Source organism: Oreochromis aureus, linkage group 4, assembly GCF_013358895.1.
Source record: "Oreochromis aureus strain Israel breed Guangdong linkage group 4, ZZ_aureus, whole genome shotgun sequence".
In the NCBI taxonomy this organism is placed as follows: Eukaryota; Metazoa; Chordata; class Actinopteri; order Cichliformes; family Cichlidae; genus Oreochromis; species Oreochromis aureus.
This window is the reverse complement of record NC_052945.1, coordinates 35,992,563-36,018,282: the sequence shown is the minus strand read 5'-3', so window position 1 is coordinate 36,018,282 and position 25,720 is coordinate 35,992,563. Positions and strand designations below refer to the sequence as shown.

General features: G+C 41.4%; 1 long non-coding RNA gene across 1 annotated transcript; it reads right to left on the bottom strand.

Annotated features, from left to right (window-relative positions):
- Positions 1-10,777: 10,777 nt before the first annotated feature.
- On the bottom strand, positions 10,778-24,097 carry LOC120439916. The gene is made up of 3 exons (XR_005612833.1): positions 24,087-24,097; positions 17,999-18,003; positions 10,778-10,869 (listed from the first exon to the last, which is right to left on the bottom strand). It is a non-coding gene; the product is annotated as an uncharacterized LOC120439916 (long non-coding RNA).
- Between the last annotated feature and the right edge of the window lie 1,623 nt (positions 24,098-25,720).

Sequence of the window (25,720 nt, the reverse complement as noted above, 5' to 3'; positions counted from 1 at the left end):
GCCCAGCGCATCGCCGGAGCACCACTTCCTGCCATAAAGGACATCTACAGGAAGCGGTGTCTGAAAAGGGCTGGGAAAATCATCAGAGACCCCAGTCACCCATCACATAGACTCTTCACCCTCCTGCCCTCTGGGAGGCGCTACAGGAGCCTCCGGACTAAGACCACCAGGTACCGGAACAGCTTCTTCCCCACAGCTGTCAGACTCCTGAACTCTGCCTCCTGACATCTGACCCACGTTAAACTCATGGACTGAACATACACACCCCACAACCACTAGCACACTTTACCACTACTGTATAGTTCTGTGTAGATAATCATTCTGTACATACGATAATTTTAATCCCACAACTGTTTATAACTTACATAGTTCACATTCTGTATAACTGTATATCTCAGATTTCTGTATAGTTTTTATTTCATATTTATATCCTGTTCATAGCCTGTATATAGCTTGTACTCACTACAGCCTGTACATACTTATAGTTATAGAATATTCATAACATACTTCACACTGTGTACATTATAACATACCATAATAGACCCATTTCTGTAATATACTTACACATCTCTATTATTACTAATTTATATTGTAATATATCTATATCACGACTAAAGCACTTTCTGGATGGATGCAAACTGCATTTCGTTGCCCTGTACCTGGGACATGTGCAATGACAATAAAGTTGAATTCTATTCTATTCTATTCTATTCTGTGCCATAAGTTCTGTTGACCCGCTGTAAGAGGCATCATTTAAGAAACACCAGGAAGACTGAAGCTCATCGCATTGATCAAGCAGGACTCATGATCTTCACCAGCAGCTCCCTCACAGGGAAATCTTCAGCACTCCTCCGTAGGCCCGCCCCAGGAGATGGATAAACCTAGCATTTCATGAACACTGTGATGGAGACCTTTGGATGTGTAATGTTATAAATACTCGGACTCTACTCCCCAGAGGCTCCGGACTTTTACATAAAGATATTATATTCAGTCCTGTAGAAAGTTATGATCCTCTCTGGTTACTCTGGTATGAATAACTCCGAATCACTTTATGGTAAATAACACACTATCTGCAAAAAACTGTTTGTAGTTCAACATACAATTGACGACCTTTGACCTTTGTTAGGGTTCAGAAATTGAGGAGGAAGACCAAAAATAATGACCACTGATCCTGCCGGGTGCAATTAGACGACATTTTAATGAATACACATGTGGAGTCCAACACTGTGCAGATTCAGTGTTGAACTGTCTTACAATAGTCAGAACAAAGACTTTATAGGGGTAAAATAGTACAGCCCCCCTTCTGTTGCCAGGCAGATCCAGTACAGCATACGTCAATCCAAAACCACAACCGTTCAGTCAACCCTTGACACAGTTTAAAGAACACCGTCTTCGGCTCGAACCCAGGTGCTTCCCCCAGCTTCGGTGTCGCTTATCTCTGGGACATCTGGTGTACTTCCTGGAACAGACTAACACGTACGCACCCCAACTTTGCAGTTACAGCAAAACACATCTTAACTTCTTACCTACTAAATGAGTATGTATGTGTATGTGTGTGTCAGCTTCTGCTGCCCTTTATTTCACCCTTCACTTCATCGGCTAAACCTTGTAACCTTTCCACCAGACAGAAGGCCAGCACGTACACAACTGAAACTATGTGTGTGTATGTGTGTCTCGTCCTTAAATGCTCTCTCAACTCACCCGTTGCACTTCTGACCTTTTACCAGAACAGAGGCTCATCCTTACATGTAATAACCTAACCGGAACTATATATGTAATCTACTGAATAAATGTTTTAATCAAGAGCCTCTACTGAAAGCTTAATCCAAAGATATAAATGCATAATAAAATAACCTGCTCTTAGCTTGCACTTAGACTCTGCTTTCGGTTTCACTTCCTGCAAAGCATGTAACTTCAAAAACATGTAACTTCCTGTCTTATTTTGGCACAGAGTTACTCTTTCACACTGCAGTCTGCATATAAACATTTAAGATTATAGATTCAACTCAACAGTTTAAAGTGGTTCTTCTTGGACCTGTAATAAAGACTAATATGATACCAATATGTTTGAACATTTGAACACAATATTCATAGTGTTATTAATAGCATGGTGCTGATGATTATAAAAATAGCAGCAAATAATAGCAGCATAATATTTTACTACTCCGGATACCTTCATCAGGTTTTATTTAATTGTGTTAGAGAAAATCTCATATGCTCTTCATGCAGCTGAGTACATCACGTGTTTAAAACGGAAGCTGTGCAGGTCTGAGATCAGCAGTTTTGTGAAACACCAAACTGAGGTCCTGTTAATGCTGATATATAGTGACACAGTTACATGTGTGATTAATCCTTTTGACTTTTTGTCTTTAACTTTATCAATAAAGCTGCAGCTTTCACTGACAGCACATGTGGTACTTTAACCTTTGTACTGTTTTCATCAGTTCATTTCCAGTTAACATGTGAACATGTTGGATGATCTGTCTGCTCTCACTGGGTGGTGCTGAGGTCTGAATATGAGGGCAGCTCCTGTAATCACAAAGAGAACAGAACCATCAAACTCAGATATAAATTTTATCCCTCAAAATTGAAATAAAGCTGATTCTTCTGTCCTCACACACACTTTAATCCATAGTTCCTGATTAATGAGGAGTTACTGAAGTACAAGCTTTTTTTAAAAAAATTTTTATGTTACTGTCTTTACAGATGTGGCAAGAGACTGAAAACATGCTGTTGTTTGCACATATGTAATAATCAGCTCTACACAGGAGCTGAAGCAAAGTGCAGCCTGTTGCTTTACAGTATAATACTTGTAATGAAAGTACAGTAACAGTAATTAGTGACTGAGCAGCCCGGGGCGTTTCTCTTGATTTCTTTAGTCAGGGTAAATCCATTCCCCTTCACGGATTAGCTAAACAAACTTTATAAAACAAGTTTCCCCAACAACTGAGTGCTCATTTTAGCTAGCTAGGTCTCAGGACCTAGCTAAGGACGGTAGTTATCGATTGGCTTACAAACACGTTCAACTTACCGAAAAAGTGCAGCGGGGCCTCGGGTCCTTCTGTCGGGTAGTCCAGTTTACTGAAGAACACCTCCGGCTGTCAGGTTAAAACAGCCCGTCGTGTTTTCGTAGCGTAAACGCTGGCCCTCCTCTCAGAGCCTACGCTCTATCTGCTACTCCCGAATAGAGATACGCAAGTTTCTCCGTGACTGCAGCTGCCAGTCAAAGCTGCTACGATGTCGTTGCACCCCAATTTAACATCACCGCTGTAGGAATTAGAATCAAACTTATGGGAGAGGAGACCTCTTGGACATTAATCAGCGTGATGAGAACTATTGATAACAAAAGAAAGAATCTATCGAAAAAATTATCTGAGAAGAATTAATTTATTTTAGTCTGACCCCAGTCCCATCCGCTAACATGGAGGAAGTGGGGTTTATGATGTATACTGCAGCCAGACACCAGGGGGCGATAGAGACGTTTTGGCTTCATTTTTGGGAGCTGTCGTGTCGTCCATGTTTTCTACAGTCATTGGTTAGACATCTGAGGAAAATTGAAATTTGTTTTAAGATGAATAAATTGTTACTTTGCTTCCAATACTTGAAACATTATCTGAATATAATACATAATATATGGCTTGTCTCATGCTTACCCAACTCTTGTCATAACTGAACCATAAATACAAGTAGATACAGAGAACACAGTCACATTATTTTTAAAACCAAAACAAACTGTTCTATATACTAAACACTTTCAAGCTATACATTTTAAAAATGTACAATTCTGGAAAAGGCAGGGTGCCAGGAGCAATCCCATTTAGGAACACTGTGAACAACCCAATTTCATCCCAAAAGGTCACAAGTTTTAAGCACAGGTTTCCACCACAGTTTTCCAGAGTTGACTGTGTAAAGTAGTGCAGGATTGACACTTCATGTCAATGCACTGCTATGTCTTTCCAAAACCCAGGGATCTTTTTAATGCAGTGTACATAAGTTCTTTAAATTGTTCCTCATCTACAACACCTCTTGGAAGATAAAGGCGTAAGCTGCTCATTGGCGCTGCACGTTGCGGAGCATCCCTGACCCCTGATCATAAAATTCAATGTTGCAGGACTGTGGGAACCCGAGTGGTGGAAGGAAGTCAGTCCCAGTTACACAGAGCAGCAGATCTTCAAATGTGTGGTCCACCTCTTGCTCTGTTAAAATACATACAAGTAGTAAATAAACCTCAAAATGTATAGGTTAATGAACCAAAGATTTATAATCTGTTACACTATGTGACTGCATAGGTAAGAACAGCTGTATATTAGACAGGTTTGTAACCTGGAGTAAAATCTGTTTTACTAGATTTTAGTAATTTCCTGCACTTTTCCTGCCATTGAACACCTCCAACCACATGACTATGCTCAGCCAATCGGATGGCATGTAGGTTATAGTAAGCCTGTCCCAGCTTCCTCCCGTCCGATGGGTGGAGGCAAGCCAGGTGACAGAGGTGTTGCAGGTTTGTATTGGCAAACACTTGCTTTTCCCGTTTTAATGCATTTTTTATAACACCAACTATAACCTTATGCGACTTAGACGCTGATTACTGTCAGCCAGAGCCGTAGTGTTGTCGTGCACTGAACATAATGGAATTGGTGAGTTTGAACTTTTAATTGACTGTTTGTGGTGCTACCAGCTGACGCTAGACCAAGATGGCGGCGCGTGAACAACGCGAGGCTCAGTGTCTCTCCAGAATCTGCTATTTAGCGGTTTTTTATCTACTTTTAACCGGATTATTCATCCAGAATTGCTGTGCGTTGCTGACCTACAGCAGACAAGAGATTCTGGACATCTGGACTCATAACTCCAACAGTTTTATCGCCGATCTCCGACTCATCCCAGAGATCTCCAGAACACCGGAGGCTGCCCACTCTCCCCGGCTGGGCGGAAGTGCACGCAGACGGCGCCGAGAACGTAAACAAAGGCGAGGTAGGCGCGGAGGGCTACGGGCTAAGCTAAAGCTAACACCACATCGGCTGCCTTTACCCAGTATTTTCCTCGCCAATGTCCGTTCTCTGGCAAACAAAATGGATGAGATACGGCTCTCCATCACTAACAACAGACGGATTATGGACTCAAATGTCATGTTTTTCACCGAAACATGGTTGAACAACAGCTGCCCGGACAATGCTATCGAGTTAGCAGGACGCCACACACACCGAGCCGACAGGCTAGCAGATGACTCGGCAAGACCAGAGGTGGAGGTTTGTGCATTTATATTAACAATGCTTGGTGCATGAACTCCACTACTACTGAGAGTCACTGCTCACCTAATGCGGAGTTTTTAATGGTCAAATGCAGACCTTATTATCTCCCCAGAGAACTCACTTCGATCATACTCACTGCAGTATATATCCCCCCCGACGCTAATGCTAGGTTGGCCATGAAAGAACTTTCTGCAGCCATTAACAAACACCAGAATAAACACCCGAGGCTGCTTTTATTGTTGCTGGCGACTTCAACCACACCAACTTAAAGACAGTCCTCCCAGATTCCACCAACATGTCTCCTGCCACACCAGAGGAGACAAGACTTTAGACCATGTTTATTCCAACTTGGCTGGAGCCTACAAAGCAACACCCCTCCCCCACATTGGACAATCGGACCATCTCTCCCTGTTCCTCACACCTAGGTATTCACCACTCATCCAACGTGTGAAACCTGCTGTGAGGACAATTAAAGTGTGGCCAGAGGGGACAGACGCAGTGCTCCAGGACAGATTTAAAAACACAGACTGGAATATGTTCACCAACACAGACCTGGACCAGTACGCCTCATCTGTACTGGATTACATCTCCAAACCACAGACAGTGTCACCACCCAGAAACGGATCACCATGTACCCCAACCAGAAGCCTTGGATGAACCGGGATGTTCGTCTCCTCCTGAAGGCCCGCAACACCGCCTTTAGGTCAGGAGATGCACACGCCTACAGTACAACCAGGGCTAATCTAAAGAAGGGCATCAAAAAGCCAAACACCATTACAAAAAGAAGGTAGAAGAACACTTCTCCAACTCCAACCCCGACGCATGTGGCAAGGACTCCAGACCATCACTGACTACAGGACCACCAAACCCTCCCCGCATCCTCTGATGTCTCCTTCCTCAACGAGCTCAACAACTTTTACGCTGCTTTTGAGCGAGGGAACCCCACAACCACAACCAAAGCAGATGTGACGCCAGACCACCAACCTCTGACTCTCTCCCCACCGATGTAGGAGCGGTGCTGAGCAGGATGAATGTCCACAAGGCTGCAGGTCCTGATGGCATCCCCGTCGTGTTCTCAGAGCGTGTTCTGGGAGCTTGCAGGAGTCCTGACAGACATATTCAACCTGTCCTTGGCCCACGCTGTGGTACCGGCCTGCTTCAAATCCACCTCCATCGTCCCGATACCCAAAAACTCCAACCCATCTAGCCTCAATGACTACCGCCCAGTAGCACTCACACCCATCATCACTAAGTGCTTAGAGCAGCTGGTCTTAGCACACTTCAAATCCTGTCTCCCCCACCCTGGACCCCCACCAATTTGCATACCGCCAGAACAGGAGCACAGAGGATGCAGTCTCCATCGCACTGCACTCTGTCCTCTCACACCTGGACAACAACAACACCTACGCTAGAATGCTGTTTATAGACTTCAGTTCAGCGTTCAATACAATCCACCCCTCACAACTTATCAGGAAACTGACAGACCTGGGCATCAGTTCCCTCATCTGCAAATGGTTACTGGACTTCCTGACCAACCACCCCCAACATGTCCGGCTGGACAACCACTGCTCATCTACCATCACAATGAACACCGGTGTACCACAAGGCTGTGTGATGAGCCCTTTCCTCTACTCCTCTTCACCCACGACTGCAGACCTGCTGATGGTTCCAACACCATCATTAAGTTTGCAGATGACACCACGGTGATTGGCCTCATCAGTGACAATGACGAGGCCGCCTACAGGGAGGAGGTAGATCGTCTGGCTGAGTGGTGCGACACAAACAACCTGCTGCTTAACACCGAGAAGACCAAGGAGCTCATCGTGGACTACAGGAGGAATGCTGACCCACATCCACCCATCCACATTAAGGGGACGGCTGTGGAGCGTGTGAGCAGCTTCAAGTTCCTGGGAGTCCACATCTCCGAGGATCTCACCTGGACGACCAACTGCTCCAAGCTGGCCAAGAAGGCTCACCAGCGCCTCTTCTTCTTGAGGACTCTGAGGAAGAACCACCTGTCCTCAGACATCCTGGTGAACTTCTATCGCTGCACCATCGAGAGCATCCTGACCAACTGTATAACAGTCTGGTACGGGAACTGCTCTGCCTCAGACCGGAAGGCGTTGCAGAGGGTCGTGAAAACTGCCCAGCGCATTGCCGGAGCACCACTTCCTGCCATAAAAGACATCTACAGGAAGCGGTGTCTGAAAAGGGCTGGGAAAATCATCAGAGACCCCAGTCACCCATCACATGGACTCTTCACCCTCCTGCCCTCTGGGAGGCGCTACAGGAGCCTCCGGACTAAGACCACCAGGTACCGGAACAGCTTCTTCCCCACAGCTGTCAGACTCCTGAACTCTGCCTCCTGACATCTGACAGCCTCTGTAGAAATTATCCACACCCTCACTTATCTTAACTGCACTACTGTATAGCTCTGTGTAAATAATCATTCTGTACATACAATAATTTTTAACCTTACAACTGTTTACAACTTGCATAGTTCCCATTTCTGTATAACTGTATAGCTCATATTTCTGTAAAGTTATTTATTTCATACTCTGTATAGTTTTTCATATTTATATCCTGTTCATATCCTGTACATAGCTTGTACTCACTACAGCCTGTACATACTTATAGTTATAGAATATTCACAACATACTTCATACCGTGTACATTATAACATATCACAATAGACCCATTTCTGTAATATACTTGCATATCTATATTATTGCTAATATATATTGTAATATATCTATATCACTAAAGCACTTCTGGATGGATGCAAACTGCATTTCGTTGCCCTGTACCTGTGCATGTGCAATGACAATAAAGTTGAATTCTATTCTATTCTAATTCTAATTCTACATCAATCATGTCAGTATAATCAATCATAATTTCTTCTCCTGGCCTCTCTGGCAGGAGAAACTTACCTGGTTCTGGTTTTACCACTGGTTTTGGATTGTGTGCTCCACAAATTAGACATGTTCGGGCTTTTTCCTTTATCATAGCTGTTAGACCTGGGTGCCACCAGTGACACAAATTTCTCACCATCTGTGCCACTCCCACGTGGCCAAGCCCATGTGCCTCAGTTATCTTCTGTCTGGCCAGTTTGTCAGTTAAGACTGGTCGTCCATCAACTCCTCTCCAAAGACCACCCTCTTTTCGGGCTCCTTTGCTCTGCCACACCTCTTTCTCTTCCAGAGAAGTCTCCTCTTGGGCCTGTCTGGCCTCCTCCAACATATTGATGCCTGCCTCCTCTTTAGCAGTTACCTGCACCATTTGCTGTCGTCCTTTATAGCCTGCTGCTTCCTTTGCAGCTTCAACCGCTTTCTGATTTCCTTTTGCAACCATGGTATTTGCCTGAGAGTGTCCTTTATATTTGATAATGCTCACCTCACTTGGGTCGTGCAGGGCCCTCTCCAGTTCCTCCATCTCCTTCCTATGGCAAATAGGCGCATTTGTTGCTGTTTGGAAGCCTGCTCTCTTCCACTGCTGGAGTTCCACATGGGCTGCTCCAAAAGCATAGGCTGAATCAGTATAAATGTTCACTCTTTTGTCTTTGGCCAGTCTCAAGGCCCTACTCAGTGCAATGACCTCTGCTCTCTGAGCAGACTGTTGTCCCTCAATTCTCCCTGCTTCTTTTACCTCAAATTCAGTTCCTTGTTTGCAGACTATAGCATAGCCTGCTTTCAATCCTTCTTCATCCCGATGGCAGCAGCCATCTGTGAACCAATCCTCAGCTCCAGAAATAGGTTCTGCTTTTAAATCTTCCCTGACTTTCCCTTCAACTTCTGCTTTCTTAGCACAATCATGAGGTTCTTCTGATCCCATTAAATCTGCCATATTGATTCCTTCGTGTGTAAATGTCAGATTTGGAGCATCTAAAACTTTACTCAGTCTCTGTTGTGCTAATGTTGTCATAGTGAACGCTTGCGAGTTCACATATGCCACCACACTGTGTGTAGACTGAGAACCTTCACAGACAAGATACAATTAGCTTTCTCCTGGTAAAAGGTCCTACATTATTTTCTCAACCTTTGGAAACATCCTCTATCGAGTTAACCCATTTCATCTTTAAAACTTAGGCCTGATTTCTTCGCCCCCTTTAACGGGTAGCGCATATCCGGTCTGAACTCTGTGTTTGGGCAATTTACGAATTGTCGCAGGATTTTTATATTATGTAAAGTCCCTCTCATCACTTTTATGCTCCCATTATAACCTATGTCTAACACGCTTTTGATCTTCTTTGCAATGTAAACAACTAGGTGTCTTTGCGCTCTGTTCGGTCTAGAAATAGACCCTAGAAATAAATCTATGCAATATCTTGACAGGGGATTTCTTCAAATCACACCGTAGCTGAGGTTCCCCTTTTCTAAGTCTGTATGTTCTAGAAAAGAGGAAGCTGCTAGTTGGTAAATAAGTTTATCGTCACAAAAGTTATTAGGTGAAAAGTCACGTAGACATTTGCTTAGTGATCCTAAAAGAATACATTTCATATAGCTGATCATATATACACGATTTTCCTTTGACATATCTGTATGTGCAAGCCTAAATTATAACCTCTTATTCTAGAAATCAAAAAGAACATGAAAATAACAATTTCTGCCTCAGTTTTACCATACCTAAAGTATCAAAAACCCCAAACATCTCATGTGTTACAAACTCAAAATCCTTCACTCGAGCTTAGGAAATTAAAAGAAAAAGGTTAGTCATATCATATTAGGTATACATGCTCCGGCCCTTCAAACCTGTGTTTAAGGAATGAAATCAAATTAATCATCATGTCAAATCTTTTCTTGGCTCCATCCACAGCTTGCATCCTTGGAACTTCCTAGAAACAAAAACCTGTATGTTAACCTCAACTTCACATTTCATACTGAGTTTTTCCTCACTTATGATCCAATCTGTGTTATACAAAGAAAACTTAAAACAGAACAGTTATCAGTCATGTGTCCAACCTTAGTCCAGTCTTTATCTCAGTGTCCAGTCGGTCCTCGTCCGTCCAGTCACCGTCCATTTACGCACGTCCATTTACACGCATTCACACCAGGTATTGCTGATAGTGGAGACTCCCGCACAAATAATCAGAGTCTTCACTCTCAGCAACATGAGCTCATTCATTTGTTTTATTTTGTTTTTTTAGAAAAATAGTTCTTTCTGCTTTTGGACGGGATTGGCTCACGGCAATCCTTTTAGACAGAGACTTAGCCTTCTCCTCCGCCCATTGTAATCTGGAGAAGGTCACCTTATGTTTGTTCTCCCAGGAATTTTCAGCGCTGTTATTCACTGTTGCAGGCCTGCTTAGAACAAAAATGAGAAAAAGAGAGCTGATTATTAGCTCATCAAAACACCAAACAAAATCACCTGACAGGTTTTTTCTAAGTGCACTGTTACAAAAATAATGGGCCCAATTCTAGATATGTCCATGTTCAATAAAACTCCCTCTATTAAAATAAGAAAACAACAAATCTAACCGATAGAAGTAACCCATCACTACAACAACAACCTCAACAATCTTAGACACAGAACTTTTTGCCACAAGTTCTTCAGGGTCCTGACACTCTCAGGTCAACTTAACATAATTTCACCTGCTCAAAACACAGAAAATCTCGTTAAACGCCTAAAAACTACTACACACTAAGCGAGTTGGACAAGATGATAAACAGACTCATATGCTCAACATGCTATCTGATCTTCATGAGCTCTTTTGTATTCTAAGGTTAATGCATTTTCTATTTGTGTGTGTGATTGTGTATATGTTTCTTTTTGTGGTTTTTTTCAGACTCCTTCACAATTTTCCACTTAAACAGTCAGTTTTCTCTTTCCCAAATTTGCTAACCCCAATTTTGATTTCCCACCTTAAATAACAGCATTCCTTGTCCTCAGCCAGAAGTTAGGGCCCACTTGTCAGGTTTATGGAGACATGGCGCTGTGAACAATTCACCCTGAAAGACAGGAAGTGTTTTCTCTCTTTGGCTCATCTCTGGTCATTGTTAATGACATTTCCCCCTCCGCCTCAGCCCAGCGGCTTTACCCTTAAAGTCCCGTCTTCTTCACTTCATCTCACCAGTGAGTCTGGGCTCACAGGGACTGAGGCCGAGTAATCGTGACTGTGCCTGCCTTAGGTTGTCCCAGGGTTTCGAGTTGGGATCTTACCCGTCATGGGCTATCCAGCCTTCCATACTCGCCTGATACGGGGACCAAGTGGCCAGGGGTGCTATGAGGGGAGGGGACGCACTGGCTCTGGAAATTTTCTTTGTTTCATCCCAAATTTGTCGAGATGACAATAGCTTGCCCACTCTCCAACAGAGAGTCTACACTTTTATCGTACTGCCCAAAATCTCATTGTGGATCCCTGTTTTTGAAATAAATCAGATGTAAAATGCTCACTTTTTACTTTTTGTTGCTGTTTTGTTTTTTTGTTTTTTAAATAGCATGCTTCTTATCATCTGCAGTGTGACAATTTTTTATTTTTTTTTACAGGCTAATCAACCTCTTATTTTCTGTATTTACAATCTACAAACCCTCTTTAGTTCTACTAAATCTTGATCTAAAAACAATACACCCTTATTCCATGCACACACTTTTCTCTCAGAGTTCCTCTGTTCACACACTCTCCTATGTGTTATTATTACTTATTTATTATTTTGTACAAATCACACAGAATCATTCCAATCGAGTACTCACAACATTCACACACCTCAGCGGATCCACCAAAATTCATGTAAGTATATCAACCATTCACCGATTTATTTCTTTTCCTCAGACCACGCCGGATCTGTTAATATCAACAACGCTGCACACTCAGAATTGTGCAGCTGATTCTTCTCATCAGACCGCGCCGGATCTGTTACTTCAGCACAATAAACACTGATTTTCCTTCAAAATCAGTTTACCAAGAGCCACAAAACCATTTCTGACTCAATTTTCTGAACTTCTGTGTCACTTAAACATCCTGACAGCACCAGGTGTTTTCTGTCGGACTTCCTCGTCCGAAATTAATCCTTTTACTTACAAATAAGTGTCTCCCAAAATGATCCTCTTGATCATAACCAATTTTAAAACCAAGATGGTCAATCTCCAGTCCCGCACGCCGACGGACCCTAATAGACGTCTCTAATAGGGAGGGGGTCTGCACCCCTGAACTTGACACTTATTAAACCATAAACTGACCAATAAACTCTTATATTCTCTTATTCTTAAACATGCATTGGTCTCTTTTTCTCTTTTACCATGTAATACCATATAACCTTTTAACTCAGTACTGTCTGTTTCTCAAAGTTTCATTATCCTTGCTTCAAAGCTTCTCATTACTTCCAAGTTACTCATTCATTACTTCGATGTTTTACTTTATTCTCGAGAATTCAGTTTTACCCCTACTGCGCCAATTTAATAGTTAAGATCATCTACTCAGCGAACAGATAATTTAGAATTCAGCCAAACTGCACAAATTTGCTTATTGAACAGGTTTGTGCTTACCTTTTTAATCTTTTTAGACCGGTCCTCTGTTCGCCTCATATCAGATCCAACCTTCGGCCACATTTGTTCTGTCTGATCTAATCTAAAAACTTCACAGTCTGCCTCACCCATGCAATACACAGAATCTCTTTTCCCTTTTTCTTTGACAAGAGATACTCAAAAATTCTGCAAATTCTCTGCACTCAGGAGGAGGCTCACAGCTTTATTTATTACTCTGTTTCTGGTTGGATTAAAATAACTCTTATATTAGAATCACCCTGTCTAGTGATACTGTATTTCAAAATCACCAAATGCACGCTCACAAAACAGGGAAAATGCTTCAGCAGCCTCAATGGGATCCCCGTGTTTTTCCAGGCACCTAAATATAATGAAACAACGGCACAAAAAGCTATATAATTCTGGTTCTGACTGTCTTATTTCTGCAGTCACTGTAAAACCATAATGGTTCTCTAGCGTTTCAGCACGACATATGCATTTCATATAAACAAAATCCCCTGTACACGAATATTCAATTTGACACGATCCAGAAATGAGCATGCCTTTTTATCTACCCCTGTTTAATCAATGTGTCTGTTCTTTGTTAAAATTAAAAGGGGAAGTGACCGCACCCAAATTTTAACTGCGCACTTTTTCCCCAGCAAGAAAAGAACGGGAAAAGAGACTTTTTACAGCCTCTCACACACCCAGCCTGCAGCCGGCTGGCACTTAAATCATTTCAGACAGTTTCCTACGTCACAGCCTCAGTTCAGTTTGACCCGGATATGCACACTGCCGCTCGTCTTTTAGACGCCAACAGGTCCGCAGATTCTCCCGGAATATCAACAAAAACACAGCTTTTCACGGGCCACGGCGGGTCCACAAATGCACAGGTAATGCTTTTAATCATCTCTCATAACTCACAGTATTTATTCTCAGAATTACTTCAACACAATAGACCTTAGTTTCACTTTACTGCTCGGCTCGGTTTGTTACAAAACCTCAAGCTTACGGCTGGCCTGAGTTTCTCTTAGATCATGTATCAACTCCTCGGACCTTCGCGTCCAGTATTTATTCTTTATTCCTTAAAACAACATCTCAAGTTACTTTTAGCTCAGTACTGCTTCTTCCGAGCCGAAAGTGAATGCAACAATACTCTTAAGTTTCACTTTTGTTGCAAACAAAGATTTTCATTTCAAACAAAACTCAAAACAGAGATCAACGGATGACCACTTGACTACCTGTTTTAGAATTATAATCCACTACTGCACAATTTCTGTTTAAGAGGTTTGTGCCTTACCTTTTTTATTATGTGGGCCCAGTAGCCAAGCAATCACCGTGACGTCTGCCGTCCGATCACCTGATCTGGCCTCGACAACAAACACCTGTACTTCTTTCTACTGATCTTCAGATGCCTCGCATCCTCCACCAAATGAAGCGAGATCGATCAACTGCAGACCAGACAACAAACGACGGAGGCACCAGACAAGTGCAATCAAACGATGAGTTTATTAACACAGGAGAGGAAACATCAGCATATGTCTCCCTCTGACAAAAATACATTGAATGCTGGTTTTATAGCATAGAAAATTAACGCCCACACATACACGTCAATACAGGTCAAAAATACATTGTTTACAGACATGAGCACATCTCGTACAGCTTAATAACTATAAACAGTCATATAACTTCTCTTTTCTATAACACCTGCCTTTTAAGGTGATAGGTTTGTAGCTTGAACCGATTCGCTGGAACGTTGAAGGCAATGTGATTACACAGCAAGCAAGACACGAGTAGGCAACATTCTTTATGTTTCACGTGCACGGGAGAGAACTGGACAGGCGCCGTTCCTTCGCTTGACCCCAGTTGCTCTCGTCCGCTCTCCCGTAACACTGCTCTTTTATTATGGTTACATGAATATGCATAGGTTCATTAACATATGACCTCTTTCATAGGTATACATGTGAACAAAGAATACCCTGTGTGTGTGTGTGTGTGTGTGTGGAATGTGACTCCCCAAAGCTGGTGCCAGGAGTCTAGCGGTCCATCTAAACAAAAGGCTCTTAGACTCAAACAGATATACGTGTGTTTGTTATACCATATATCAGCAAGAGAAGATACGACCTCTCCTAGGAGGTGTGTGATCTATGCCAGAACACTCTGAAGAGGAGTGAACACACTCCCCTCTTCATGCTACACAGAGTTGTTACAGACTATTAAGGATCAAACCTCCTATGACTACACAATCGATTATATACTTCTAAGCATATATGAGTAAATATTTCTAAGCATAAATGGCAATAAACAATACAAATCTAACATAAGCTAATAAACTTCAAGCTTCAGGGTCTCTAAGGGCTAATAATGGACCCTCGTCACCAATCACTAAGTAGACTGAATTGCAGCAAGTCTCAAAAAGAAGCAGAAGACACTTGGGCCTTCGCTCAGGCCTGCTACTAGATTTAATGTGTATTGTAAGCATGCATGCAATTAACCTGCTATGTTCTCATCTTCCCTCAACATGTATCACCTGGACACTCTCACCAGTGAAGCTTAAAACCCTCTTGGATGCAACATCAACTCTAAACAAGCACAGATATGCAATGTGTATAAAATGAACTCTACCTGTGAATAGAATGAATGTGATGACAAACATATTCAATGCAATATGAACCCTGTAAGAAATATTACTGATAAAATAATGCTGTAAAACATGTTATTAATGCATTCATCATAAGGCAGGTTATATGGTAGCAATAAAAGAATCTCTGAATCCCAACACAAGATAAACTTTACACGTCACGATGACATTTCTGTCAGTCCCTGCATCCTTAAATGTCTCCAGTTGTCCTGAGTTCTCTCTGACTGTCTCCTTGGTGCATTTAAACCCCTGTTCCTCCCTGTCCTCGTCGTCTGTTGTCTTCATCTCCGTTATCAGTCATCATAATTTTACCATCTCTGTGCAAGTCTGCAAATTTCTTTATGAAATCATAAGATTCTTAAATTCATCAAGTCTCTCTGTGCCTGGGTCCTCATCACAAAACATGACATCACTGTTTTGTACATTTTAACACAATTTAATCCCCACATTTGTGAAAGAAAAACAAAACACTTTTTTTAAAGTCTGTAACAAAACCATCAAATCTGATAAAGTTTATTTAAATGCAGCAAACGAAGAATGGATTGGAATAAAAAAAACAAACATATCCTAACCTTAATTACTGGGAGAAAATGATGCTCATAGTGAGTAAGAAGTAAACTGAGTGCATTTTTTGGACAGAGATTCACTTTTAATGTGTATGTATAATATAATACAGATGTCGCCTCACCTTGAGGTTGGCAAATCACTTTTGGTGGTCAACTCTCTCAAGCAGTTTAACAGTTTCTGTTTTGCCTGTCACTGTTCCCTGTCTGTTTTCTTACCTGGTTCTTCCTGACCTTGTACTTTCTCCTCATGTTCCCCTCTTTCCCCTCTCCCTCTTTGGACTGACAATCATACACAAATAGATTGTATTCAATTAGATGAAAAAATTACATTAATATGAAAAAAAAATACTGTTAAGATCACTAATAAAAAAGTCCTCTCTCAGTGTACTTTCAACCAAAAGGCAAATAACCAAACGACATGTACATCTGATAAAAGATATAAATATTGAAACACTGATCCAACATTATCCTTTATTGACGGATCGTTTGATCTTACACTTTGACCTGAATGTGGCTCCTGGGTTTTGTTTTGTATTGGTCTTTCACGTGGAATTCCAATAAAACTGATTCATGTTTGTGGCTGTAATGTGACAAAATGTGGGAAAGTTCAAGGGGGCCTAATACTTTTGCAAGCCACTGTAGTTTCCGGTACCTGGGTGTCCACATCACTCAGGACCTGTCATGGTCCTGTCACATTTACCACCCTGGTTAAGAAAGCCCGCCAGTGTCTCTTCTTCCTCAGAAGACTTCCATCTGCCACTGACGGTGCTTAAGAACTTCTACTCGTGCACCATCGACGATGTTTCCCTGACGGGACACATCTGCACCTGGTTTGGGAACAGCACCAAGCAGGACAGACAAGATCTGCAAAGAGTGGTGCGCTCGGCCGAACGCATCAGTTGATCAGAGCTTCCTGACCTGCTTTCCATCTACACCAAGCAGTGCAATCTGTAAATTTTGTAGTAATCTCTAAATCTCACTGTCATTTCCTACTGTCATTTAATGGCCGGGCATTGCACCGCAATAAGATATTTTACCACATACCGTACTGTGTATGGTTGTGCGTGTGACAAATAAAATTTGAATTTCAACGCTTCTGTCCGTTTGGCACCAACTGTAATCTCCAACTAGCCACATAGATCAAACTCCCTTTAACTCATTAGCGAGCTAGCCTACATTTAGCAAAGTTAAAACCATACGATACAGGGAAAAAACTGACTCCTGCCATAAGCATTTATTTATACCACTATCTGTCAAACAAAAACTGGTGATTATATAGCAAAACTCTGCCTAACAGCCAAAAGAAGTGTAAAGTACAAATAAAATTAAATGTAAATTATCCTTATTTCATTATTACTCAGCAAATTCCTCGATGTGGCAGACGCAGGCTGACCATTATTAGGACACCTTTAACAAAAAGCACATGAAATTAAGTCTTTTAAGATATACATTTTAAGATGTAATATATACATAAATGCAAAAATCAAAAAATTGTCTCCAAATCCCTACCCATGAAGATGGCTGCCTTGCTTGTAAATTTTCCCGCTTCTTGTCTATTCTTGCTCCCACAATGCAATGCGTAATTAAAGACATACGGAAAATTCCTTCATAGAAAAAAGGTAGATTATACAGTACTTTTACAGATAGTTTTTTTTTTAAAGTGTAACATAGTGATCCATTTTTTTGATGAACTCTATGGCAAGGACAGGAACTCCAATTCTTTGCTTTTGAATTCATTTATGTCTCCAGCAGCTACCTCCAACACCTCAGCTTCGGCTAGGAGCTTCAGTTTCTCTTTGTAGATACATTTTTGGGAAGCACTAATGCAGCAAAATGTTTGTAAGTTACCCAGGTCAAACTTCTGTGGTCGCCATCTTGTCATTCAAGTAAAGAGGAAGCTCGCCTCAAATGTAGTTCTTTTATAGGCCTGTTTGAATTGAGAAGGTGTGGTTTCAGAGTATAAGCTGGCAAGAAATGAAATGGGGGCCATTTTTGGAAGTTGCTGTTTGTATGTGCAAAAGTTTGGCCAATAAACTAAGTACTAACTATTTCAGTTAAGTCAGAGTGATGTCTGCTGTCTTCCACACCACACCTCTCTGCGTAACATTAATATTATCTATTTTGGCTTCTAATTTGACTTTCTTGACTCTCAGTCCGCTGTCCTTTTCTGTGAATGCTAGTCTGGTTTTCATTGCCTCTGCTTTGGGTCGAGCTCTGGCTGTTTTGTAGCTTACTTTGGAGCTTTTTGATGAGTGTGACGAGCATGACCTTTTTGAGGTGTGGTAAGAAGAAATAGACCCTGATTCAACTTCATCTCATGAAGGTACTTTCAGGTCTGTCTTCATTTGGAGCTTGTGCCGAGGTGCTTGCGACCTCCATGGCGACATGTGATGCAGACTGACAATCCTTCACTCTTCTTAACCCCCACATTGAGTGCTCATCCTTTTACTATGCTTTCATCACTAAAGTTTGTTCCAGGCAATGTAATTTCAGCTATACAGCTAGCTTAACATTCTTTATTTCCCAGCGCCTTATCCTCTAAGAAATAGGCCACTTGTTGTGCTTGGCAGGATTTAATGAGGAAAATAAATTCTCATCATCAGATGAGAGTTTATCATCAGATAACTATTTTCCACTACTTCCTCAGTCAAAGTTGAGGAAAAGATTCCTTCACCTGAACTCAACCAACTTTGACTGACTCCTTCGCTGCAGCCCTTTTTATTGTCAGCAAGCAATCATTCATGAATATGCAATTACAAATACACGTGACATTCTTAAGCAGGCACATCTGAACAACATCAGTGTCTGTATTCTTTGTGTGTGTGTGTGTGTGTGTGTGTATGTGTGTTTCCAGCTATACCATACATAGACATACGACCTTTCATTGAACTTAAACTGTATGCAGAAAAGCAGAAGTAAGCGTCTCGCTAAATTATAAGTACAGGAACATGCAATAGGTCATGTCTCAAACAAACATTTAAAGGTGTGAAGTCTTACACTTTGAGATAACGAACAAGACAGTCGGGTCTCTACAGCTATAATGGAAATTATAACGTCAAGGCTGCTTCTTCTCATCTCATGGTACACAAGTGCACACAGAATCTTATCAGACCTAATAAGGATATGATTTTTATCAGCATACAAATGATTAAATATTTCTAAGCATAAATGACCATCTTAAATTATTAATTCTCACAGTTATCCTCTCCAGTTTAATAGAATGGCACTTTTTTACCACGGTGAAACGACAATTTCTAATATACGATCTGTGACAGACATTGACAATCAGGACAAGTCAAAGATAGAAAAGGAAAACAAATGTTCCTCAGGATCTGTCCAGAGACTTTAATTGGAGGCAAAGATGTTTTGCTCTGAGTCATCAGTCAGTCACATCTGAATTCAGATGATCATTACATGTGACATCATTAAGTAAAAGACAGAAAGGATATCTTCATCTCTAAATAAATATCCAAGAAGTCACTTGAAAATGATAGAAAACAGTCATAGAAATAGAACATAATAGACAGAACCTTTCTGAGAATGATTATAGTTTAAGTATAAATGGTGTTTGCTAACCACCTGGACATGGTAGTGGTGGGTAAGCAGAAGAAGACGGCTGTAGTGATGTAGAGATACCAAATGACAGTAACATCAGGAAGAAGGAACACGAGAGCTTGAGAAATTCCAAAGGCTCAGAGAAGGGCTTGAGAAGATGTGGAGGGTGAAGGTAACAGTGGTCCCAGTGGTAATCGGAGCGTTCGGTGCAGTGACTCCAAAGCTAGCAAGTGGCTCCAGCACATCCCAGGAACAGCATTCGAGATCTCTGTCTGACTGGTGACCTGCCCAGTTTGCCAGACAGTCTTTTCTTTATTTTTAATACTTTCTACATTGTAGCTACATACTGAAGACATCCAATATATAAAGCAAGATATAGCAAAGAAAAAATTGAGGAATCTAAAATATAAGACATATTAAGAGTTATTTATCAAAGTAGCCGACCTTTGCTTTGTTGACAGCGATGCAAACCCTCAGCCTTCTCTCAGTGAGCTTCACAATGTAGTCATTTGACATGGTTTCACCTCACAGGTGTGCCTTGTCAGGGTTCATTTGTGGAATTTCTTGCCTTCTTAATGATGTTGGGACTATCAGTTGTGTTGTGCAGATTAGCACCACCCCAGGTAAGAAAGACCAAGAGTCACCTCTGCTGCTGAGGATAAACTCATCTGAGTCACCAGCCTCAAAAATCGCAATTGTTAACAACATCTCAGATTTGAGCCAGGATAAATGCCACATAGAGATCCAGTAAAAAATATTTCACAACATCAACTGTTCAGAGGAAACTGCGCGAATGTGGCCTTTATGATTAAACAGCTGCTAAGAAACCACTACTACAGAAAAGCAACAAGCAGAAGAGATTTGTTTAGGCCAAGAAACACAAGGAATGGACATTAGACCAGTGGAAATCTGTGCTTTGGTCTGATGAGTCTAAATTTGAGATTTTTGGTTCCACTCGCCGTGTCGTTGTGCAACACAGAAAAGGTCAACAGATGGTCTCTACATGCATGTTTGCCACCGTGAAGCATGGAGGAGGAGGTGTGATGGTGCGGGGGGGCTTTGCTGGTGACACTGTTGGGATTGATTCAAGACTGAAGGCACACCAAACCAGGATGGCTGCCTCAGTATCCTGCAGCAACATGCCATCCCATCCGGTTTGTGTTTAGTTGGACCATCATTTATTCTTTAACAGGACCATGACCACACACACCTTCAATTCATTTCAATTCAATTTTATTTATATAGCGCCAAATCACAACGACAGTCGCCTCAAGGCGCTTTATATTGTAAGGTAGAACCCACAATAATACATACAGAGAAAAACCCAACAATCAAATGACCCCCTATGAGCAAGCACTTTGGCGACAGTGGGAAGGACAAACTCCCTTTTAACCGGAAGAAACCTCCGGCAGAACCAGGCTCAGGGAGGGGCGGGGCCCTCCCTTCTTCTGTCCTCACACGTCTGTATCTCAGTTGTTCTTCATGCTGATTTCTCTTATAATTGGTGTCATAAACTGCAAAAACTGGTAGGTGATCACTGATGTCATTAATTAATAATCCGCTCACAATGTTGTTTTCCATATTGTTAGTGAAAATATTGTTGAGTAAGGTGGCACAATGTGGTGCAATTCTGCTAGGCCTGGTTATTTTAGGATGTAAACTCAGAGTTTAGAAATCTGTCAGTCATTTTATGCTTATTAGCTGGTATTTTCACTTGAGGGGCCTGGGGAAACCTTTTTTTGGATGTTGCTCATCATCAGAGTCCATATAACTGTATAGGGGATTTGGTCTAAACAAGGAAAAGAAAAAACAGTAATAATTAATTGCAAACATGCTTTTGGCTTATTTTTACCTTACAAACGCAAGACACTCGGACTGAGGAAATAAACTTAAAAAGGCTGCTTTATTGCAGTGCAAAACTCCACATAAAACAAACACGTAAAAAACAAACCTAAACTAGAAACTGGAAACTCATGCTAGACACAAGGAAACATGGAAACAAGAAACTAAAGACGAGGATCACAGGGAGCACAGTGAGGAACACAGAGCATGAAGAGGGGACGACGCAACACCGACTGAGGGAAACACAGGGCTAAAGGGATAACAAGGGAATGGGACACAGGAGGAGAGCACACCTGGGAGTAATCAAACACAACAAGACCAGGGGAAGCCAAACTAGAAACACTGACATGAGACACAGACTTACAAAGTAAAACAGGTAACATAACACCAGTGATGGGAATAACGGCGTTACAAGTAACGGCGTTACTTTTTTCAGTAACGAGTAATCTAACTAATTACTATTCCTATCGTTACAACGCCGTTACAGTTACTAGGAAGAAAACGCGGTCCGTTACTATTTTTCAGCAAACAGACGGTTGAAGCTGTGTTCAGCTTACCGCATCTTATATCAGTTGCACGGAAGTAGCTGTAAGTAATCTGGATGCTACAGCTTTAAGCAGCTGCGCGCTCCCGCGGACGGTAATCACGATCACTGTCTAGCACAACACCTGGAGCTCAGGGGGCAAAACAATCGCACGTGTGCTGCTGTTTGACTGAGGAAGAATAAAGTAGTCGTGGTAAGCCAATCACGTGACAACTTAAAGACAAAGCAACAAGGTGATATATACCAGTTTTTAAATTGTGTCGATAGGCCACGTAAAACCAGAGCCGTGATAAACAAGATATACGCGGCGTTTTTTCCTCAATAGTTTCGCCACGTTAGCGCTAGCAAGCACTCTCTGCTTATGAGCAAAACAACAAAACAGGGGAAGTTTTAGGAGTGACGTCGAGAGAGAGAGAGAGAGAGAGAGAGCAGAAAAAGAGAGAGAGCGAGTTTTGAGATGTGAGATTTGTGACGTTTAGCGTGTTTGGAGTGTGTAGTTAATGTGTTGTCTTGTGTAGTTAGTGTGTAGTGTTGTGGATAGTTTTGTGTTGTGTGTCAGAACAATGAGGCGACTGCTGTCTCCAGGTAGAAACAGGAGCAGTGATACACCTGCTGCTGTCAGACCTGCAGGTATCAGGCTGTGATGTTCTCCTTTATAGTGGACAGAAATTATTTTTTGGAGTGGCACAAATAATTTGTGTGGCATCTTAACAGCTAATTGTTCTGTAAATAGTTTGAAATGGTTATTTTACAAAAGGGTAAAAGGCAAATGGATGCAAATAACTTTGTTGTTTGCAAAACTTGTGCATTTTAGATCAATTGTGTTAGTACAGTTTGTCAAAATGAAAACATGACTGTAAATTCAGGCACGTGAGGCTGTGCTGAAAAGAATGATACCAAACAAGGCAAAGTAAATAGTTTTTAAAGGTGAAATGTAGAGGGAAAATCAAAAGTAGTAAAAAATGGCCAATTATACCCTGGACCCCAGGGGGTTAAACGTTTTTTTTTTTTAAAGTAACGCAATAGTTACTTTTCAAGTAATTAATTACTTTTAGAATATTGTAACTCAGTTACTAACTCAGTTACTTTTTTGAAGAAGTAACTAGTAACTATAATTGAATTACTTTTTCAAAGTAACTTGCCCAACACTGCATAACACATAGACGCGGACTTGACAAGGGGATACTGCTGACAGGGGAGAAAGAGCAACTATGGAACACAGAGACAAAAACCAGAATACTAAGAACGCTAACACTGAAGCCAAAAGAATAGAAATAATAAATGCTAACAAAATCAAAGTTAAAAAAATAATGCAAAACTCAAAACACTGGGTCACTGACCCAGTGTGTATGTCCTTCTCTTTTATACATATATATTATATGTATAAAAGAAAAGGACATACATTTCTGACATTGAAAGTTATTATTGTGAAAAAAAGTGTTACTTTTAAGATAGGTCTGGCTTTCTTATTCAGACTCTAGGTCTGACATATCACAGAGTTCACGCAGATACCTCTGAAGACTTCTTTCTGCTTCCTCAAATGTGTCTGAAAATACAGACATAATATAAGGTCAAACAGAAATTATTACCCAAGAATTTTGTTATGATAAATTGGCATGAAACTAATGCTGATAATACCAACGATGGCTTATGAGAAGCCAGACTGGTTCATACGTTTGCCATGACTCACTGGGATGAACTCTCCTCTTTACTGTGGCGTGGACTCTGGATGTTCCTCGAGGAGGATACTGAGGCCATGACAGTTTCTCCCCATTTATCCAGGAACTGGGGACAATTTCTGTACCACCAGTGCTGAACTGCACAAAGCACCAGTCCTCCATGTTTTTTTTTTTTTTTTTTGATTGTCTTTTTGCCCTGTCTAGGATAGATTAATTAAAATTAATAAAAATGTGTACAGGCAACAATTACTGTCTTGGCTCTAAAGCCTGTTAAAACAAACTGATTCATTTTTATTGGCCATGTATGATAGGCATGGCAATGAAAGCTGTAGTGTCAGGACTAAGAAAATATTTCCTAGTAATATTTGTATTAATTGTAATATTATGAATCTTTGTTATACCAAGAATGCTGTTCAGCTGAGACACTCTGTAGCACCCAATTCTGGATGATAGAGGGTACTGGAAGTAAGACTCCCTGTGACAAAACTTGTGGAAAATTACAAATGTGTCACTGTCTACTTTCACAATATTACGGATTATAGCAATGTCATCTACAACTTGCACACAGTTATCCCCATCTCCTAGGACAGGATGTACTTTTCTGTTAGTACCTTTTTGTATTGTCCTGAATTCCCTCATTGAGCTGAAGTGGACCATCATAATGCAGATGCATTAATCTGTGTGCTTTTTCAGTGGTGATGGCTTTACATCTAGTTTTTCTGAAACCCTTTTCACAATTTGCTGTAAAGGCAAGTGAGGCTTTCTCAAGAGACGTTTAATCTGACCTAAGTAATTCTCATAAGGAAAAGCTGTGATGTTATCTAAAGTTCCAAAGAGTCGTGATTCTTCTGACAGGTGTGTTAGCTGGTGTACATGGTATGTAATTTAATGACTACCATATGTGGCAGCACGAGGTGGGAACAAAGTAAATACTCTTCACAGTTTAAAAGACAACGCCACCCTGGGAATTTCACCCAGAGAATACTGGAAGTAACACTAATCACCAAAAGGCAGTTAGGTTCGTTATACTCAGTACAGAGACGAGGTTCAATGATAAAACAAGTTGACAATTTATTAATTATTTAAAACAACGTATAAAAGCACAATCATAAATATCAGTGTGTAAATATGCTTAAAAAAAGATATTCAGAGCTGAGGCTTACCAGTGGAGGGGCAGGGATGCCACGCACAAACAAAAAAAAGAAAACACACCAAGGCACCAGTGCAGAACACTATCACACACTCACACTAATAAACTAAACAAGGCAGGTGTGTACACTTAAAGGATCCCACCACCAAGGCACCCTAGTCTCCTCCACGTCGGCGCTCCGCATCTGAATAAAAGAAACAAAGAAAATTTTAATATATTACAACAAAACTAATATTCACACGCTGGGGATAGCCCAACTGCAGGAACACACTGGTGATCCGCAGCTAGAAAAAGGGCCTCCTACCAGTGGTGTAACAAAAACCCAAACTACAAATCAAAACAACAAAAAAAAAGAACATACAGCCAATAAAAATAAATAAATAAATAATAATAAATAAAAAACAATAAAACTTTAAAATATGGAGCCGACGGAATCACTGTAGTACTCCAACTGGCCGTCTGCCCGACTATAAGTTAATCTTCCAGTCAGTCAATCAACATGCACACCAGCCGACTCGCGTGGCATGCATATGGCCGTTGTCCACTTTACAGGCTGGCAGCAATAGGAAAGAAACCTCGCAGCCGGAACAGACAGTAAAAGTAAAGCAAAACAAAGCAAAGCAACAGCACTTCAGTTCGCGTAGCGTGGCGTAAAACTAAGGCCCACACTTCCGAGTAAGCCGCGTCATAAAACATGAGCAGAATGGCTCAACGGAGGCTTCTACAGCTACGACCAGCCGCGATGGAGGCTTCAGAAGTGTAACCCGCAAATGATCTCGGCAACACCAAAGGGAAGTCAGGTGACCAAAGGGGAGATCACAGGTAAGCGATCCAGGGGCGCTCAAATGGCCACTATTTATACTAGCGCCCCCTAATGCGCCAGGCTGAAAGTGGGTTAAACCAAGGAATAACATTCATCCTACCACACATACAATTCACCAAAATGACAAAAAAATTACACCAGGAATTCATTGGCACAGTCTACAATTTCATTTGATATACTAGGAGATAACAGCAGATGCATTGCTACAGAAAACAA